Below are 15,232 nucleotides of genomic sequence, written 5' to 3'. Positions count from 1 at the left end.
TATGGTGCTGCCGTGTGGGGTTGGGATGATTCCCAAATGGTCAAACTGGAGGCCATCCAGAATATGTTTCTCAGGAAATTGCTCCTACTTCCACCTGGCACGCCTGCAGCCTTGGTCCGGGCTGAGGTTGGCCTCCCTTCCATTAGAGCTCGCATTCACTTTACTTTACTTAATTATTGGAGATCTGTTAAAGATTCTACGCTTAAGGTTTTTCCTAAGTTGTGTTTTCAATATTTATCAACCTGTAAAGTCTGGAGCTCAAGACACCAGAGGCTGCTTGAATTATATCCTGCTCTAACTGAAAATTCTTCTAGTTTGAATTCAAGAGAGAAGCTCCGTGAATATATTTTTAACCATGATGTACATCTGGATAGAGTGGCTATTAATAATTCGAAATTTTCCAATTGGTTTAGATTATATAAATTGGACCATCAGATGGCTGTGTATCTAGGGAATCTTACATTTCTAAAGCTTAGACAGGCTTTTACAGCTCTTCGCTTCCAAACAATGCCCTCAGCCATGATTGACGGTAGATATTCACATACACCTAAGGATTCCTGTTTATGTATTTGTGGAGCCCCAGAAATCGAGGATTTGCCTCATTATTTGTTTTCTTGCTCACTATATACTGGTCCAAGAGCAAAATTTATGGGATCTATTCTGTCCAATTTACAGTCTAATACCATTTCTGAAAAGATTTTTTATCTCTTGTCTGATATTGATTCTAAGGTAACTTATAAGGTTTCATTGTTTGCCTCAGCAGCAAACAAAATTCGGGCAAGGGTAATAGCAGACATTGCTGTTGATTGTCAGGGGGATGACTTTATCTAAACTTTGAAGCTGTTTCTGTTTTTTTTAAAAATGGTTTTAATGATTCTTAGGTGGATGATCTTACCCAAACCTTGAAGTGGTTTTTTCTTTTAAAGTTGTTTTATTTAATTGATTGGAAGTATATTATGTATTAAAACTGGATGCGATTTGATGGAATATTTTATAATTCTGAATTGCTGTTATTGGCTTTATATTTTATATTTTATCATGCGAATGGCCTTTGGCTTATGCATTAATAAAGATTGATTGATTGATTGACGTGGGAATGAAAATGAGAAGAAACTCATTTATTTGATTATTATACATAACATAAGCAGATTTTAAAACACCACAACCAAAAATTACATTGCATTGTGTTCCCTGGCACCAAGGGCAAGCAACATACTGAACAGGTTGTTAACAATACAGAGAACACCCTATCCTTAGGATACCAACATTTTTAACTGCTGTGATTAGCTAAGCAGAACAATAGCCTGATTGTCAAAATCTTCATTAAGTTTAGGTCATGATAAGCACTTTAATATTCATGGATTCCATTAAATGTCACTTGTAGCATGAGTGGACTAATACCATGCACTGCTATATCTGCTTGGCATCAAGGAATACATGTATAGAAATTATTATCTTTAAAAAACAAAACAAAAGGAAAAGGAAGACAAGTGCAAGAATCCAACTACATGATTGCTGTTGCTCCTATCACAATCCTTGTCAGCATAGAAAGAAAGTACATATAAACATCAAGCACATCCTTGAACTTTGCCAACCAGCATGGTCAGTGGCTATTGTGGGTTAGGGATTCTGGGAGTTGTAGTCTGAAAAAATGAACTTCCCCAAGCCCTGATGCAAGGAGCCCTCAAGGTGCTTTGACATGCTGGCTTTACAGTTATACCATAGGTGATGTTATGACTAGTGGGTGCTCACAAGGCAGATGTTGAATGCAGTGATCTCTATGGAGAATTTTGCTTCCAAATTGTAACATTTCAAGGTTCTGCTTGGCACCAAAGCAGCAAACTAACCATTGTTCTCCTGATCCCTTTCCAAATTAAATGCACCAGCAAGATTAGATTAGACAGAGAGCAGCAAGCATCACAGTTCTTCAACGGCAGCAATTATACACACAATAATCACCATTGCAACCTAAGAGCCACTTCGGTAGACTACATGCTGTTTTATTTTCTGATTCAGCACTGTATTTTCCAAGGTAGACAACATGTGGAAGCCCCTTTGGAAAAGAAATACATTTCATGGTGGCTAAAATGGCAGACACACAGCAGCCAAGACAGACCAAGATCTTAATCACACAACACTATAGCACTATATTCCACTTTAACTGCCATGGCAACTAGCATGTTGCATTTTGGGGTTTGTAGTTTAGTGAGACTCAAGAGCTCTCTGGCTGAGAATTCTTGCTATTCTTTCCTAAACTGCAAATCCCAGGATTCCACAGGAGGCAGCTATAACAGTTTCAAGTGGAATATAGCACTATAACAGTGTGGTGTGATTGGGTGCCAAGAGGTATCAAAATGAGTCTGTCAGCAGCATGGTAATAAGGTCCAACTCTGTGCTGACAGGATCCTGTACTGTTCCATTAAGCGAAGGCCTTAGGGACTGTGATAGAGAATGTCAAAGTGATGAAAGAGGATCCTTTAATATTGCACTGATCTGTCTCATGTTTAGCTGATACCTCTGGGTGTGGGTGGGCCCTTTTGGAGGCTGCATACAAGTACTGATAGCTGTGTCTCTGATGTGTGTACAAAATATATGGTAACCTACCTGCCAAATCCAAAGTTTGGGGATGTGAGCTATTAATGCCTTAATAATGTATTCCAGTATAGGCAGGAAATTGTTTCATTGCATGTAACAATCAGTGATTCGGGAAATGGTAACCAGGAGGGTCAGGATGCCAAATTTCAAGGGTCAGGTAGGAAAAGTAAACAAGACAGACATTGGATTTGATTGAGCTAAAAAATTTAAAACATATATTCTTACAACAAAGTTTGCATTGGAATCAGTTCAACCCATTTAATACTGTGGGCCCTTGGTATCTACTGGGGTTTGGTTCCAAGATCCGCCATGGATATTAAAGTCCATAGATGCTCAAATCCCATTAAATAAAATGGCATTGTAAAATGGGAGTTTATCAGACAAGGGGAATTGGAAGTATAATCCGATGGCAATCTGAATGCAATCATGGGGTTTAATGTTATTGCGTGATAACCCACTACACGCATATTCGGGCAATGGGAAGTCAGTTCGAACGCAATCATGGGGTTTCACATTATTGCGTGATAGACTGCCACACGCAAATTCAGTCAATGGCATGCTATTTTCGGGCAATGGGAAGCCAGTTCGAATGCAATGCGCATTCATGTAATTGCGCTAAACTAGCAACTTTAAGTGAATGTGTTCTGGCCCCACTTTCTTTTCATTTGAAATTAAGAGAAATTCCTCCCGTTTGATAAACTCAGTGGTATCTCTTACATAAAATGACAAAAGTGTTTTGCTTTTTGGAATTTATATTTTCAAAAAATATTTTCAAACCATGGATTTGAATCATGGATACATAATCTGTGGATATGTAGGGTCAACTGTAAATCAAACTGTCTTTTTGCTTAGCTAGTTCTACCAATTTACACATGCTGTTTCAGTCGGACAGTTCTCCACCTTGAAGCATTCAGGTGCAGGGACAGGGGAGGCAGGGAGAAGCATGCTTCAGGTTATTGACTCCACAGAGTGACATCTTTATAGACTTGCTGGAAGGGACGCTTCTGATGGAGTTGCATTTTACACGCATTGCCATGCCTCATTTTCTCTTGCTTTAAAATCCTACGTGGTTTATGTTGTACTTGCACCTGTTTTCTAGATGAACAGTACTGTTCCACTAGCGATTCATGGCCAGGATGAGGATTCCATCTGTGACATGTGGCTGGATGAGAGAGCAAAGGAATGGGAGACGTAGAGGGGCATGACCATTGTGTGCAGGAACTGGCTGGAAGCACTGCACAGGCATACAATCTTTTTCCCTTCCCTAAGGAAAGAGAGGTGTGGCATCATCCATGGTGAAGCTGCTCTCTAAAGTATTATCCAATATAATCGAATTGTGCAAGACGATACTATTACCAAGTCTAATTTGAGCTTTTAAACTGCTACCTCAGGATTGTGCAAGATGATACTATTATCAGCTCTAATTTGTGCTTTAAACTACTACCTCAGCACAACACTAAAACGTTGCTCCAGGGTGAGGTGCGGTGTTCAGAGAAACACACAGGTCGGGTCCCTGTAATGAGGTGTTTTGCTGTGAGGGCTACAGGCGCCAGAGAGCAACTGAGAGAGAGTCTTCCATTTTTTGCTTCACCTTGGAAATGAATGGATTGGAGTCTCATATCTAAGCATCAGATTCCCATGTCGTTTTGGCAAAGACTGTGAGTTCATGTGTCACCATCCCCCTCCAGAATGATTTGCTAGGAACGGCATTTCTGTTTTTCTCTCTGCTCCCCCATGGAAGTGGATAAGCAACCTTGGATTATCATACTTTTAAACAATAATGCCATTGTTTTCCCTCTTTGTTTACTGAAACGGAAGTGTCCAGGCCAGAATTATTTCCTTAAAAACTGCTAAGTTCTACCAAATCTTTGTGAGACGAAAGGTGAGCTGCTGCGTAAGTAATCTGATCTTTTTTCCTGTTTGTTCAGCTCTGACTTGTACAGTCAGGATACCAAGTGACAATATACACTGTGACCCAGAACAAACTTCCAAAGAAATTGTATTGGTACAACTTTATTCTGAAAGGTTTTCCATATAGCATTGAGGAAGGTAACTGGAAGAAAAATAGACTATCTAACATTTGGACATGTTATTTAGATTTAAAAAAAATACCCCCCAAATCAGATGTTACTATTTTTACCTCAGTGTGGTTTATAAGACCATCTTATCTCTGCTCCTCTCTGTGTCTCATATTTTATATTTTTATATAAAGTCTATATCCCAGTTGATGAATTTGGGGCCATCATTTTTGGTTGGAGTACTTCAGCTGCTTTGGGAGATACCTGACAACCTATTCATGCATTTCAGTGAGATCCCTTAGCCCCCCTTCCTCTTTTTCACACACACACATATAAGAGGAGAACTTATATTAGGGGATGTATCCATGGAAAGAGTGAGAAAGAGAGGAGAGTGACTGATCTGAAGACATCTTGAGATCTGGTGATCTGTTCTGGAGATCGGATGTAGAGTATGGATTAATTGCCTTATAAGAGTGCAACCTTCCTCCACCTATTCAGTGCTTGTATATTTGTAAATAAAACAAATAATATTTAATACCATTTCATGTGCATCTACACTGTAGAAATAATACAGTTTGACACCACTTGCTGTATCCTGTATGGAATCCTGGGATTTATATTTTACCTGGTCTTTAGCCATCCTTGACAAAGAGTGCTAGTGCTTCACAAAATTACAAATCCCAGGATTCTGTAGGATGGAGCCATGGAAGTTAAAGTGGCATCAAACTGCATTATTTCTACAGTGTAGTTGGACCATAATCTTCAGTACCCTCTCATCCAAAGGAAACCAAAATCAGTTGGATTTTCTTCTGGATGTTTTCACCTCTTTTAGGGAAGTTTCTCAAACAGGAAACATTCAGAATTTGAGATTCCTTTTCTTTAAGTAACGTAAGTGTCTATTCAATTGCTATTTGTACAGCATGGTGTCATTCTTCAATGGAAACTAATTTAGGGATAATCTCCCCACTTTCTCTGTGCTGTTTGCTAAAAAAAAGCCATAAGATTACCAAGTATTAGGAACATGGCCCTTTCTTTGGGGGCTCCAAATGCTACTTATTCTAGTCTGCATTCAGTTAAATGTTGTCTGCATGTTATTATCCACTGCTGCTCTCTTGTTGGTTATTTGATTTCATTACTGGGTACTGTGTATTGTTTTAATAGTTTCAGTGTTTTGCACTCAAAAATGCAGGCGAGAGACTATTAAATGCAATCTTTTTTATCGTCCAATACATTTTTATACCACGCAATGGGCAAATGCAAATCAGGGTGATTTATAAGTGAAACAATAAGAACAGCAACTTGCTATATTACTCCTAATATACCATTGACCAAATTTGTAATTAAGAATTGCTTTCAAAAATTTGCTGTTCAACAGTAGTATCAAAAAGGCGTTTTGTGACACTGGAATAGGCTAACATGGCTACCTCTTTGAAAAGCAACAACAGTGCTCTATCCTTCCTCCTTCCTTGTTTTCTCCTGGTCATGGCCTTTGTGTGGTGTGCCACAGCATAACTTTGGCTATATTAATTTCAGAACAATAGGGATGTGAGAAAACACCTGTAATAAATGCTGCATCTTTGTCATGCCACTGCTCCGAGTCAATTTCCCCACATTGTTTTCCAAGATCTTCTCACTTGTCCTTGTTCTTTGACTTTACTGGATAGGAGCCCAGTCTGATACTTATCTCATTACTGTATTATGTGTAACTCATTTTCAAATGTTTTGTAGACAACACAATGTGTTTCTGCAAGTTTGCTTCTCTTTTGAAGACAGAATTTGCAAGACGTACTGTAGTTGCTATGCCCACAGGCAGCAAAGAGGTGGCATTCGTGAAACTGTAGGCTCTATAATCCTGTTTGTTCAGCCTGTATGATGACATGCAATATAGTTACCATGGATCTATAAAAGCAAAACTTTCAGAAGTTACTATTTTGGATTCTTGGCCATGTTGGCTTGAAGATTCTAGAAGTTATAGTCCAAATAATAACTCTAGTCTGAAGGTGGGGAATTCTTAGGCGAACAGCTTGGAGAGTTCACTTTAAGCTGAGGGATTCTGAAAGATGTAGTTCAAAAAAGTAACTTTTCCAATGTCTCCTTAGGAGCAAATAAAATATACCTTAGATCTGCATCATTCTGGATGTAAAGCAATTCATCCATCCCCAAAGCTTATCATAATGTGAAATTATCCAAGTTTCACTAAAAATTATACTTCAGTTTATTTCCTGAAGCACTTTTCAGTTACTGTCATCTTCATAGTCTACCACCAAGGGCTGGACTAAGACATGTGGCTGTCGGAGACAGCAATAAATGGTGCTAACCCCTCATCCTAGTCAAGGTGCACAGTATTCCACACTACTCAAATTATTTTGGCAAATGAGCCAGAAAATCCCACAAGTATCTCTTCTTACACAGAACAGAGAAATATAATAAGAAATTGCATTACTGACAATAGGCTGCTTTTTATGACACTCAAATATACTGTGAGATGCCCCCCTCTGCTTAATGCTTCCACCAAAGGGGTTTATAAAATGTAAACACTGGTTTGAAAACCTTGTTGTTTCCCTAATGAGTGATGAATTCTAACACTGACAAAATTGAGTGTTCACAGCTTGCGGAAACATCTTTCATCAGAAGAAAGTCTAGCTAGTTTGCCATGGAATCATTGGTTGTATTTCTGACATCTGTTTTCCAATTATGCCATTAGGGTCATTTCACTTCGAGTGGCCTTATCAAAACATGGCAACTGTGAAAATATATATACTTTAAAGAGCAAATAAACTACTTCTTACAAGTTTGCTCTGGATCCTAGTAGGATGCAGTTAATGCCTGGGGAAAAAAGTGTGTGTGTGTATGTATGTATCTCTTAAAGTGACTTAATAGTTCAATTAATAATCAAAATGCTTTGGCTTCCTCCCTCCACAGCTGCTTAAAATAAAAGTGAGCTTGTCACCAAGGTAGCAGTCTCTGATTTATTCCTGTTTTGCAATTGAGGCACAATCTCATTCAAGCGCTTTAGACAAAAGGGAACATTTCTGAATCAATGCACTTAGGACTTCAGCATCACAAGGTCTCATTCTAGAGGATAAACACCATCCACTTAACTATATTAACAATGGAGTGTTCTTCACAGTCACTTTAGCTACACACATGTTATTGCTGCCTTTCAATGCAAAAGCAATTATAAATATTTACTATAGAAAACAGGAATATAATACATGTAAAAACTATAAAAAAAGAAGAACAGATAAACTTCTCTTCATGAGGGCAATTTCAGTTATAGCTTGTAGGCCAGGCCAGGGTGAAGCAATCCCCTTAAACAATAGATGCTTGGAAGTGGCTGCAACACGTGGGAAGAAAGAGCTGTATCCCTCAAGGTTTGCCCTGCTCCCCCTAAGCTAGCCTAGGATCTTCTGGCACAGTGGACAACACTATTCTATTAGCAGTATTTGAGAAAGATTCAACAGCCAGCCCAAATGCTTTCTGTACATGGCAAAAGAGGGGCACCATTTTGTTCTTTTGCTCTGGCATCAAAAAGTCTTGGGTCAGACTCAGTACCACAGTGAAAAGCTGGCACAGCTAGTACACTACATGATCATAGTACTATGATTCCACTTTAACTGGAATAAGTTTGTTCTATTGAATTCTGGGATTTGCAGTTTAGAGAGGGACATTTAGAATTCTCAGCCAAAGAGCTGTAGTGCCTGTGACCAAACTACAAGCCCCAGGACTCTATAGGACAGAACCATGGCAGTTAAAGTGGAATCATAGTGCTATAATTCTGCATTGTGATAAGGCCCCTAGAGCTAGAAAGAAGTGTCTCACAGTCAATGATGCAATGAATCTTCTGTGACGTTTTTTTCCAGATAGTAAAGGAACTTACCAAGGTGCTGAAGTTGCTTTGCAGATAGACTCTGGCACCTTATATAAAGGTCTATAAAACTCTAGAATAAAACCCAGAGTAGATTTGTCACACCTCTGACATGGAAGACACCAGCCATAGCAGCTTACAGTTGGATCCATCTTGTGAGATGCCTACTTGCCATTTTTGATTTGAATAGAAAAATATCTAGAAAGCTTTCCTTTTATGACAAACCATTGATCAGAATGGTCAATATAAAAGTGAGAAGACAGGACTATAAGATAAGATGGGTCTCAGATAGGATAAGGTACAGATGCAGAATATTTCAGTCTCTGAAACAGGCAAACAAAACTGATTGACATCCTAAGGGTAAAAAGCTTTGTTACCTTGCCATTCGCCTAAACTGCTAATGTATTTTCCCATACATAAGCTCTTCCCCCATTGCATGTACTTAACAGGCAAACTTTTATTTTTTTTCACTAAAAAGGTATTTTAAAACTATAAATAAATTCCCTTACTTTATTCTAACTTCTTCCCATTTTTCTCTCACACATGGCGCTCTTTCTAATGAAAGCAAATCCTTGAAAATATTCCTCTGGAAATGGCTTAAAATAAAATCTGGATTCTAGAACTCTTGGAACCATAATGTTAGACACAAATATCCTAGAGAATCTGGAATACCAGTCAAAGTATGTTTCAAATAATATTTTAGTGAATTCAAAATTAGCAAATAACCCTTCTTAATATGCATTCTGAATTGTTCACAACATTGGAACCACAACACATTCATATTAATGCAATGGTTTGCAGTTCACTCAACCCAGTATTCCATTACTAGGTTAAGTTATGGTTACTAACTGCAACAGACTGTGGTGATGTGAGATCCATTCTTTACTGTCCTGTTATGCTGTGACAAGCCAAGCCAAGCCAAACCAAGGCACCATTACCATCATGGTAGGTCTGGTAATAGTAACAGTAAAGCTAATGTCCATTGTGGGAATTAGATGCAGTTTAAGAAGCTAAGGGTCCATATCATTCATTTGGCTAACCCAGAATATCACTACTGTACACCTGTCTCAGATCTACACAGTCTGTTTACTACACAGTCTGTCATTAGTACTGTTGTAATGGCAAGTGACAAAAGATCTGAGATTTTGAACAGATTTTCTATTATAAAACTGACTACTTTGAAAGGAAAATGTATATTATTTAAAAGCTCATTCAAATGACTTCAAAACATAAAGTTAAATCCAGTCAAAAGTTTTCTTCCTCCAGTGAGAAGCATCCTTCCACTAGAGAACTCCTTCTTTCAGTGGAGAACTCCTTCTCTCAGATCCAGTTGTTTGCATCAGAGAAAGGGTACCTTTGATTAAATTAGCAGGATAGTTCAGTTATGCAGTTTCAGTTCAGTTCAATGGGTAAGTCTGTGAGCAACCTGTTAGATCTCCTTATAGGACACCTCTTCCTTCTTTACTTTTCTCTAGCATTTTCTTTTCCTTTAAGCCTTATCTATCCATCTTTCACCCTAAACTCTTCATAATGCTTATAAATTGCATTAGGGCTTTGATTCTTCGACACATACCCACACGCCCATCCTCCACTACCCCATCACACATGTACTTTTTGCTAAAGCTTTATCCATTCCCTGTACATTTTATCTTTGCTTATGTGGTCCTCCTGAGATGAAGTACCTCAAGCAGTCAGTCTGCGGTTGATTTGAAAAGAGACGAGTCTCAACAATGAGCTTAAAGAAAGGTGTCAGGTATAAATCAAGGCTTCAAACAACCACCATGCATTCCAAACTTCAGAGACACTTCTTTGTGCAAAGTGATTTTTCTCTTTCTCTCGCTTTCCTTTACTTTTCCTTCTGCCTGGAAGAGGATGAAAGTGTTGGGGTGGGGGCATTCATTTTGTCTAATAATGAGGGTACAGCTCTCAGGCATAGTAATTTGGCAGCTGTTCTGCTTCCTGTAACAGTTAAACTTCGCACAGTTTTCCCCCCCTCTCTTTAAATCCAGGGGCTTCTCAAAGGAAATGGATTTTTTTTTTTGTTGCTGTTAAAACTGCTGGTGGTTCATTTTATGCAGGAACCATACAATTAATCTTGTGTGTATTTAAAAAGACAAGGTGCCTCTATAAGCTTCTCTGACCTATAATTAATGGAGATCAAAACAGTTACAAAGATGAAACATTTAACCATCTAAGGGAGACCAGACTCATTGCGGGAAGAAAAGCACTCTGATTTTGTTTCGGTTCTTCATATTCTTTGCTGTATTGCTTTCTTCAGTTAGAGATGCACAAACAATTTGATAGACAAACACTGGGAAGTGCCTAGAGTGCTAGTCCTCACACAGCTTCTTTGTTCCAAAGATGTTTTACATTGTGCTTAGTTTCACTACTGTTTCTTATTCATTCCTAGTTATATGTCAACTTAAAGATGGCAACCCATGTTTGTTAGGGATTGGTTCAATTTGCAGTAATGTCACACTGTCATATAGAGGCTGGTACTGCATTGTCCTGTGGTTTGAATATAGTTCATCACAAGGCCATGATGTATGTATCTCCATCTCTATCAAACTGCAGGCCGTCATCTTATAATGGAAAACACATTTGTGTCAATTCATCTCCTTGGTTTTAACCCCATTTATTTGACTGGTGGCTTTTCCTGTGTGCTTCTTTCAGAATGGGGAGAACTTGGGCGGGGGGGACAAGTAAGTCAAATAAACCATGACTAATTTAGATTCCAAGACACATCTCAGTGTCATGTGAGAAAAAAATAGCTTGGATTTAGACTAAATTAGAGAAGTTCTAGCCCCATTCAGATTTAAATTAGTGGGGATTTATCTCACTGAAGTGTCATTAAGACTGGATTCAGGCCATAATTTTTCACACATGACACTAAGGAGTAACCTGAAAAGCAGATTAGTGTAGTTTGACACTGTTTTAACTGCTATGGCTCAATGCTAGGAATTTTGGATTTGTAGTTTGTTGTGGCACCAAAGGTCTCCAAATATCTTGCAAATCTACAAATCCCAGAATTCTATAGCATTGAGCCATGAGAGTTAAAGTAGTGTCAAACTGCACTATTTCTGCAGTGCAGATTAGGCCTAGGAAGAGCCTCTGAGATTTGCCATAGATGTGGGCCACGTGTTAATGTTGAATAACTGAACAGGGCCCTCAAACTTATTTTGTGCCCTGACTCCCACAGACCCAATTCCCATGCCTGCACTTCCAGGTGTCTAGCTGCAATCCCTTAGAGTACTTTGACCCACAGGCTTTGAAAACCCAGGCTTTGCATTACCAAGACCTTCATTGGGGGCAGCAGGCCTCTGGCAGTTTCAGCGCTATGGAAATGAAACACCTATTTTACAACTGTGGTTTAAAAGGTTACCATCTGCAAGTTGGTACTGAAATGAATTGGCTTAAGTGGGAACAGAGAACACCCATAATTTGAACTCCTAAACAGATTTATCTCCTTCAGGTAACTTTTCAGGCAAATGTATGCATGGATCAAAACTTCAAAGGAATGTAGAGAAGTTTCATGATTTTGCATGTTTTTATTAAAGAATGAATCCCAAATGCCTTTGCTCCTTTGTAGAGCAGATTATCTCTTCTCTGCTGCTTAATGAAGTTGGCATCATCATGAGGATATTTGATGATAAGTAATATTAAGCCAAAAAAATCCATTTTGTAGCCTACAAACCCAAGACACTCCCCAGGCTTCAGTTTTCCATTGGAAATGTCACTCCAGACTTCCATTTTCTTTGACACCGTAACAGGACAAGTAACTTTAAAAGAAACCCTCAAATGCATGTGAAATGAATGATCCATGGTGATTGTGACAGATGATGTGTGTCAGTTCAAAGAACTGCAGGAAGAGGGTTTGGTTCTTCTATAAATCAGTGGAGCAAATATAGGACCAGCTGTTGTTTAAGCTCAAAACACATAAAAGATTTTTGAAATGCAGTGGATCCAGAATATGTTATTCTTCTTCTGTTTCACAAAGGCAGGAAAGGGAGGCAAAAGTTCCCTTGATCCTTTAGACTTTGAACTCAGGGTAGTGTTCACAAAACAACTGGTTTCCAAGTCATCATGATGCATTTTCACAGACATCCTTGCTCTGATTAATGAGTTAAACAGCCTTATGGTTTGATCATATAATGAGGCTTCATTGAGTCACCTTCCAAAACTTGGCTGCTTTGGTGACACTGCTAAAGTAACTTCCTGTTCATGTTCTTGTATGCCTTCCAGTAATTTCCAATATATGGCACTCAAAGGCAGTTCACCTGTCACTGGGATTTCTTGGCATGATTTGTTCAGAGGAGGTTTGCCATTGCCTTCCTTTGGATCTGAGAGAGCGTGACTTGTCCAAAATTTCCATGGTGGAACAGGGATTTGAACCCTGGTCTCCAGAGTCAGATTCCAATGCTCAAACCACTATACCATATTGCCTCAACTTCCTATTACACAGTTGCAAATGTGACAAAAGGCAACATGCTGTTTTCCATTTGCCAAGCAAAACTCCTAATGGGATGATGGCGGCGGAAAAAGAAAATATAAGTTGTGGCTTCAGAAATAGGTTCAGTACCTCAGATGAGAAGCATCAGCCACGACTCCATTTTGGGAAATGACACTGGAGAAAGGACTACTTGAGTCTACTTTCCTGGGAGCTTCTCCAAACCTGGAGCCCACCTTGACATTAATGCTGTGTTAAATCCATTTTATATTAAATCTTGGTTCTTAACCTGTGATCCTATCCTAGAGTGTCCATTGATGGGTTTTAGAGAGTCTGTGAACTGGAACATTTTTTCCCCACTTTGCTTCCTTTCCTGTTACCTTTGAGTGTTCAAGTACATTTTTCTGGATATGTTTCATCAGATTCTCAAAGGCAGCATTTATATTGCAGAATTAATGCATTTTGACACCGTTTTTACTGCCATGGCTTCAGTGCTATGAAATTCTGGGATTTATAGTTTTGTGAGATATAGCCTTCTCTGCCAGTGAGCTCTGGAGCCATGACAGTTCAATTGCGGAAGCAGCCCTTGGCTCAAAAAAAGTTTTAAAACCCTGTACTAAATCAATGAGTCTTCCCCAACCAAGAAACAGGCAGAGAAAGCTACATCTTGCCCACATGCTGTAATTCACTATGTAATAAGCACAAGGAATGAATAACTATATGGCCTAAAGCCTAATTAAAACAGACAAAAACAGATGTCAGCAGCTTCCCAATAGATGCAATATATGGAAGAACTGAAATCACCTTATCTATTGGCACCTAAAAGAGGTGAGCTCATAATATTTATGAAGCAATATTTATTTTTTAAAAGAAAAAGAAATAAGGAACATATCAATCCTTGCCATTCCATTCAGTTTTATGTGTTTTCATTACCTTGATGTTGTTTTAGAATGATGGCTTTCTATAAAATATAAAATCAGCAGGCAGCATGCATCTTCCTTAGTAATACACTTTTCAAAAACTATACGTGACTTGCCTCAGTTTTTTTTCCCTTGAAAGCATTCACAGCTGGGACATTTGGGAATGCTAGGCTCACTTTTAGCAAAGAAAGACATGGTGCAATTGAAGTTGGCTTACAAGACAATGCTAGTTTCAGATTTTAATACCATGCAATATTCATGCATTCTTAAGCTGAGGTTTTATGTGTACATTATATGAAGAAACAATTATATTTAACATTTTCCTTCTTCATAGATTAGGATGTGCATATTTGTGCTTTACCACATGAAACATCTGGCACAGGCAACTTGAGGCATGTCATATGTAAGGCATGCCAGAAAAGGTGCATGTTGCAGTTCCATCAAGTTCTTGGGATCAACATATGAAATTATTTCTGGAGGATAGATGTTGCCACATCTGTTTTCTGGGCCAAAACTGACACCCTCTAAATGTCAAGGTATAAATTCTGTTTGTGATGCAAAGCAAATGATAAAAGCTCCTGTTCTGTGTTTCCTGAGCTTTCCAAAAACCATCTGATTTCATTTAGGATGTGATAATATGAAATGTGTAGTTAGTAAATCTTAGAAGGCCCAAGCATTTAAAATCTTTCAGAACAGAGGGAAAGTAAAGCATCTAAACAGGCAGAATAAATGAAGGAAATGATGGGGAATGGAGCAGAGTCAATGCTGTCTTGGCTGCTCTTCATATCCCATCCCTCCACTGCATAGAAGAAGATATATCTACAGTGGAGTGAAAACTCCAGATATATTATGTGGTGTTCCTCACTGATTCATCACCATATATCCACCTTAACTCCCTTGACTTTATCTGATTTCAGAAGCTAAGCAGAGCCAAGACTACCAGGGATCTCGGGGGGACCAGTTAAGGAAAAATTCCTGCCTGAATCCCTGCAGAATTGCTACCAACCAGAGTTGGTAATACTAGGATAGGTGGACCAATGGTCATTACAGGGCAGTTTCTTTTGATATGTTCCAGGCTTCATTTATATATGGCTGGGCCAGAGATTACATAAATGCCATTGAAAACACTATAAATTGGAATGATGGGAATACATGTTTTTGAGCATGTATTCTTTATCTCACCCCAAAGCAGCCTGAGCTACAATTAATAAAGGGGCTCAGCACTACCTCCAATGATTTGACCAGGGACAATAATTGTTTAAAAATTCACATTACAGGTGGCATCCTATTCAGCAATCGTAATGATTATAACTGCTGGGGATTCACGTTACTGGTCATTAATGATGAAATACAGCCCCCGGCCTGTTGGTACCTCAACCAACAT

Source organism: Sceloporus undulatus, chromosome 3 (genome assembly GCF_019175285.1).
Source record: "Sceloporus undulatus isolate JIND9_A2432 ecotype Alabama chromosome 3, SceUnd_v1.1, whole genome shotgun sequence".
NCBI classification, from domain to species: domain Eukaryota; kingdom Metazoa; phylum Chordata; class Lepidosauria; order Squamata; family Phrynosomatidae; genus Sceloporus; species Sceloporus undulatus.
This window is presented reverse-complemented; position numbering follows the sequence as displayed.